This window comes from Hordeum vulgare, chromosome 4H (assembly GCF_904849725.1).
Source record: "Hordeum vulgare subsp. vulgare chromosome 4H, MorexV3_pseudomolecules_assembly, whole genome shotgun sequence".
Classification (NCBI taxonomy): Eukaryota; Viridiplantae; Streptophyta; class Magnoliopsida; order Poales; family Poaceae; genus Hordeum; species Hordeum vulgare.
Window position 1 is genome coordinate 358,057,798 of NC_058521.1, and position 6,743 is coordinate 358,064,540.

Genomic DNA, 6,743 nt, shown 5'->3' on the forward strand with positions numbered 1-6,743 from the left:
GATGCGTACGCACACTACTTCCTTTTTCAAATTACTTCACCACATCATGCTGAAATTTGCAATGGTTGTTCATTCCATGTGTGCTTAGGTGATCGAGAAGCAAGGTCAAGTACGAACAGGCTGTCAGCGTGCAATGGTCAGAGATGCCGTCGCAACTTACATGTCAACCGCCCGCTCCATGCTAAGATTACGAGGCTCTACCGATGTATCGTGGCTCCTGCTCCAACAATGTCGGGCGGGGGTTTTCAGCTATGGCTGGCTGGCCGCCACTCCAGCTCCACCATGGAAGACAACGAGCATATTGTTTAGTTGTTGCCTAGACCATTCATTGTGCGTCACTACATTTATTTTATCCAGTGCTGAAACCTTTGGTGGTATCGATTAAAATAGTCCAATATGCATATACATATTAGATTTTAGTTGTTGGTCGTGGATTCATGGTCCTCCCACGTGTATTTCATTTTAGACATAACAACTAAAGTGCAAAAGAAACAAAACATCTGTAGACTACAGTTCCTAAAGCAAAATTGTTATAGGATTCAGTTACTATGCAAGTAAATGCTAAATTAATGAAAAGATAATTTGGTTGCGTGTCCGACCAAACTTTTGGTTGCCTCTCGCACCAATATAGAAGTAAATTTTTGGTTGTTGTAGCAAAACTATTATGTGATTTAGTTACTACAAGTAAATTTTCAATTACTATACACAAGACTGCTTTTTTTGGTTGCATATCTGACCAAATTTTTGAGAGATACACTCATTATAGTGAATTAACAATTGGCAATAGAAGGTTTGCAAGTATTGGTCATGCAGGTAGTTGCTACTGATGGTGGTGCTGTAGAAGCTGCATTATCTGTGTACCTGAAGAATCTTTCTGAAATTCTTGGGTCCAAGGAACAAATGATGATTGCTGAATTTGTAGAATCTTTGTTGATCACTCCAAAGGTTCCATCAGTTATATTTATGTATAGATATATACTATACTTGCATCCTAAACCACATGGACATGGTTTACTAATGGAAGTGTGACTGTGTGATGACATGTTCTCTCTATTATTTTATTTTATTTTTCATGATTAGCAAAATCCTTACAGCGGTAGTCTAGGGATGTTTTTGTCCCTGTAATATCTACAATGTTGATTCTAGATTGCTTTTGCAAAGAGTACAATTGAGCATGGCTTAGGTGCTAATCTTGCTTGTCATTGATGCGTGCTAAATTAGTAATTGAACCTATTAAGTTTTGAACGATGCTGAAAACATGTGGACACGCATATCTGCTATCTTATGCTACTGTTGGTATTTTGAGGCCGCACAGTGTGGTTCATGTTTATCATGCATTGCTCTATGTGAACTTCTCATGCATATAGAATGTTCAATGATATAATCAAGTTTTTTGCTTGCGATATATCATGTTTCTCACTTTCTAAATGAATCTTGGTGGTCTCAGAAAATTATCACACGAATATCATCAATAATAGATCCAATCTTCACATGATAATATTTGTTGCTATGTTATATCGGCTTGTAGGCATTATGTTGTAGCATATATAATTTTATATTAAAGTGTGTATGAAACATGAAATTATTTCATTGTCTAAATAAAAGCTATCGGCTATAATGTGATTGATATATTATTATACACATTTATTTCAATTAATGCCGCATAATGGCACAACAAGGATATTATATATTTTTTCTTGCCCGGTGCAACGCACGGACATTTGTACTAGTAATAATAAAGCAAATACGGTTTTTGGTCGTCCGTCTTAAAAATTATCCCTAAAGTTTGCATAAATTACCCACCATGCCACCGGTAAGTAATAGAAAACGTTTCATAAAGTATAAAATCTTGGACTGGGCCGGCCCATGTAAAAACGTCCTATATTACGCTCTGCACGCTGGGAGAATATCCAACACACCGCATGGGCCGGCCCATGCACAGGCGCCTGATTTTAGTTCCATTTATTTATTTATTTTCAGATCCGTTTTATTTTTTATTTTAAATAATTTAGAACTTAAAATTTTAATAAACTCAAAATTATAAATCAATACATTTCAAAAATTAAAATGTTTGTGACTTTAAAAACTGCTCGGAGTTTTGTAAAAAAATGCTCGCATATACAATAAAATGTTTGCAATTTTAGAAAAATATTTGGACAATAAGAAAAGTCCATGATCTCAAATACAATTCCATGTATTAAAAATTATTAAAGGCATTTAACAAAATGCTTTCTAATTAAAAATATGTTAATGCATTTAAAAAATGTCCTAATATTTTTAAAATAGCTAATGCCTGTTTTGATAGTTTCTTTTTTTTAGTTAAAATTTTCAATTCCATTTTTGTTTATTTATAATTTAAATAATTTAGAATAACAAAAACTTTTGCATACTAAAAAATAGGAATATCGAATTAAAATGCTGACGAATTTTTATTTTGAAATAAAAATAGGATTCAAAAACGTGCCGGATTTTTTTTTTGCAAATTCAAAAAAATGCCCATGAATTTAATAAATATATTACTGATTTATAAAAAATGTTTGTTTATTCAGAAAACTTCATGCGTTTCAAAAAATGTTTGTGAATTTAAAATAAAATCCTCCAACATCAAAAATTATGTTCGTCTTTTCTTGAATTGGTCGCCAATTCAAAAGAAAATATTTAAACCCGTTCGAAATATAAAAAATATTCACGATTTTTAATAAATGTTTGTAAATTGTAAAAAATGTTCTCGATTTTAAAGCTGTTCCCATATTTGTAAAATTGTTCACGAAAGATCTAATGTATGTAGTTAAACATTAATGCTTCTAAGTCTATGTGACAATATACTTGTGTGAATTTTGAAGAATTAACTGTTGGATGCATCGGATTATTATTGTATGTTTTCTAAAAAAAATCTTTAAATTCAGAATAAATCTTTGAGTTACCAAGATTTTTGAAAATGTAAAGATTGCTTCAACTTGTGAATAAATTTAAAAGAAGAAACATTTTGTTGCATTTGTGTACAAAATTTCTAAATCAAGCGATGATATGTGAACATAATGTGTTTATCATCATTGGAGATTATGTTTTTTTTTTCCGTGGCAACGCACGAACCATTTTGCTAGTATTAATAAAGCAAATAATGTTTCTGTCGTACGTCATAAACATTACCCTTAAAGTTGTTTAAAATTACCCATTATGCCATTCATAAGTCAAAAGAAAACGTTTTGTTGTTTATCACAAATCGCTCCGCCATGCATTGTTTTATAACGGGCTAAACCGCACTTTGGAACCTAAGTTCTCCTACCATACTGGCTTGAGTGCGCTCCTTCTTCCTGCGTCACCCGAGTTCGAATATTGTCCTAGCATATATATTTTCTTTTTTTGGTTTACCTTTTCTTCTTTTCTTCTACCAGGCTGATTCAAATCAAGCAATTTTCGTTTATTTTTTCCCCTTTTTGTTTACCTTCTCTTCTATCAGGCTAATTCAAATCAAATCAAAAGCGATTTTTGTTTAATTGTTTTCCCATTTTTGTTTATCTTTTTTTTTCTATCAGTCTGATTCAAACCAAGCGATAGGAATTGCAGGAGAAGATGAAATGGACTATTTGTGGAAGAGGCCAACTATCTATGATAGGTTGTCAGATTGTATACCACTAACTAGACCGCGAACAAAAAAATTGCCCCAATGGCCTGTGGATTAGTTCATCTTTATTTCTTTCACTCATCTACGACAGTATGCACGCGAGCACATCGGCTCCCGGCGTACACAACATCAGCCAGATATGCATAAAGAGTGGTTGCTGGATTTTGAATCTATTTTATGCTCCCATGCGGCATTTGGCCAGTGGAAATCTTGAATTGCATTTTTGTAAGATAAGTTTATCTTTGTTTGTGTTGTAACTAAAAATTCTCAGAATATAGATCATTTTTTATAAATTAAGTGTCTGTAGCATTTTTTTTTCTTCCGTTGCAACGCACGTGCCCTTTTGCTAGTAATAATAATGCACGTAGTGCTTCTGTCGTCCGTCGCGGCTATTTTGTAAAAAAGTCTTTGTCTTTTTCAATAATTAATCCACGGTCCATCTTTTAGTCACAGCCCAACCTTTTTTTACATTTTTCAAAAAACTCCCTGATGTTTCAAGTAATCAACCCGTCCTCCGTATTTAAGTCAACCGAAACGTTTTTTTCGTTTTAAGAAGAAAAAAACCTGACTTTTCAGTTAATCAATCCATATTTTATCTAAAATAAAATTATCCATATCTTTTAAACTGTAACTCCGATTTTAACATGTTATATATGAAATTTTATTAAAAAAATGTGTAGAATCTAAATAGGATGTTATTTTTAGCTGTTGAATACTTCTTAAATATTATTTTTGGTACAAACTTATCCTGTAGTGCACGGTCCTTTTTTTCTCTCTTTCCGGCGACCATACGAATTTCAATAAACATCCATTGAGTTAAAACCAAATTGAGAGGAAAGAAAACATCGTTAACCACACATGCACACCTTTGGAAAATCTCGTGGGGAGAAACAACATATTTCTCATCTTATTCCGAGTGACTATATATTCAAACGCGTTTTCGTTGTGTGAGCACTCAGGCCATCGTCGGCAACACAAATGTGATGCCATGTGAAAATATATTGGTTCAGAGCGTGTGTGTAACGACCAAGATGCGGTCCTTTCCGATCCAGGGATCGAGGCCCCGAATTGGAAAGGAGCACATCTAAGCGTTTCACAAACATGGTAACATAGCACATACATAATATCAACAGAATGACAATAAGGGATTCAATTGCCATCTCATAAATATATCAGAGTACATCACGCATACAATCAAGGTAATTCCGCTACGGACTACAAAAAAACATGGGAAATGACTATGCTACCCTGCGTGCTCGCCCACGATCACGACCACGCCTCAATCTTCTGGATAGTTCACATACAGGCGGTCGTTCTCCTCATCGTACTGCCACGCCAGCTGCCTGCCGTCGGGATCACCTGTCTCGGGGGTACCTGAACCTGTTGGTGTTGTGAAGGAATATGTGAGCCACGGGGACTCAGCAATCTATAACCTCGGTGCCAGAACTAGTCAAGTTATTAGGTTGGATAGGGGGAGTATTTAGGTTGCAGCATCCTAAGCTTGATATGGTGGCAAACTTACGTAGAACATATATGAAGGTGGTCTATGCTAGCGGTCGATGATAGATGATCACTAAGTGATCCTGAACATCTACCTACGTCAATCATAACCCCACCGTGTTCCCGATCGAAGAGAGATCTTCGAAGGGACAGTCACGGTTACACACACAGTTGGCAATTTTATTAGCTTATGTTTAAGTTATCTATTACCGGATGTTAACAAAGTATTCCAAGTTGCCACATAACCACGGGCATGGGTTTCCGAAAGATTAAACCCTGCAGGGGTGCTCCAACTAGTCCATCACAAACGTACACGGGCCACAAAGTAATCCTCTATCACGAATCTTGTGATCTCGTCGGATCCCTTAGAGGAAAACCTCAACTCTGGGGAGAACCGAAGCTTCACCGGAATTCCTATACGCAAGATATATCGCTAAGGTGAGACAACTCTAGCAGGACCTCCCGTCGTGTCGACGACCCCGATAAGAGCCACGTATCTCAGTCTTAGGACACGCCGGATGGAAAATCCTACAGGAGCCAAACCTCAAGTTTCCCTGTGGTGGCCCCCGCAGTCTGTCCATTTTGGACCAACACTCATGAGGAGCACTGGCCCGGGTTGTTGATTAAAGATCCTCGGGGTGATCATTCCCTATGCAGATTATTATTAAGTGATTAGCAAATTAACACCAATGTTGGGTCCTGCCGGACAAGTCTTAACACTACGCGATTTATCGAGGGGGTCCCCATAACAACCCCGAACGTGTTAGGAGCGATCAATATGGAATCAAACACCGGTAGCCGGTAACTATGGCGGCAATAACGGAACAAAGCACCCGATAAAAGGCTAGGCCTTCCGTTATTTACCAAGTATATAGGTGCATTAATTAAATAACAGAATTAAAACAATGATATCAAGCTCATGTTATCACATGAGGCAAAGCACCTGCATCTAGCAACGCTAACATTAGTAGCTTAGCAAAGCCTACTTAGTCATTCAAGATTTGCTAGGAAGGGATAAGTGTTTGGGTTTCATGGCATATCATGAGGCAAATATTTCAGTGGTAGGCAGCGAGCATATGATGGAAGAAACGTAAACTAGCATAACAAGTCTAGAGATGGAATCAAGGTCATATCATCTTGCATGTGATATCCTCAGCTTGGAACGGTTCTTGATCGTCATGCACGTACTCTCCCGAATCCACGTACTCGTTCTCCGATCCCGGTGCTACCCAACATAAGAATAACATCCAATGAACAACAACACCTCAAGATGCAACAAGCACATGATGCATGAGATGAATATGAGCATGCATCACTATTTTACTCACTAGCACAAGCATGAGAAGTAAATACATGTTCCTGGACAGAACTGCATCCTAAGATATTTTGACATGAATGATAATGACATGATTAGATGCGTCTCGTGAAAAGATGCAAAACCATATAAAGAACATTACAATCGGAGCTACGGATCAACGGGAATCAACAAAACAAGATATAAAGAGCTACGTGTCAAATTCATCACAACACTCTCAAATGGCACAACTCTGGTATTTCCAGGTAGCCAAGACATGAAACAAACCATCATGGATGGGGTGGAGCAAAGAAGAACACCACA